Below are 401 nucleotides of genomic sequence, written 5' to 3' on the forward strand. Positions count from 1 at the left end.
TATCCTCTCCCATTTCCTCCTCGCGCGCACTTTTTCATCTGCCGCTGCGCTCCGCGTTCGCTTTAACCTTTCGCTGTGCTGGCTAGCTCGGTTACGAGGTATTTCAACGCCGACGCTCAGCGCAGCAACGGGTGCCTAAGAACTGCCCTCTAATACTTTCACATTTTGTTGCCAAAATATGACATTCTTTCGTCAGGTCACGAACGCCGCGCTCGCGTTCGGGCCACCGAGCGGCACGGATCACGTTTATGGAAGGACAACGGCACGTAGATTGTCAGCGTATGTTCCATGTCGCTGAAAATTTCATTCCATGTCGCTATTTCATATCCAGGAGGCGAGACAGAGAAATGAGAGAAGAAAATTGGATATAAATGTTATGAAGCCCGGTGAAAGCGTTTTTA

The sequence above is a fragment of the Dermacentor silvarum genome, chromosome 7, assembly GCF_013339745.2.
Source record: "Dermacentor silvarum isolate Dsil-2018 chromosome 7, BIME_Dsil_1.4, whole genome shotgun sequence".
NCBI lineage: Eukaryota > Metazoa > Arthropoda > Arachnida > Ixodida > Ixodidae > Dermacentor > Dermacentor silvarum.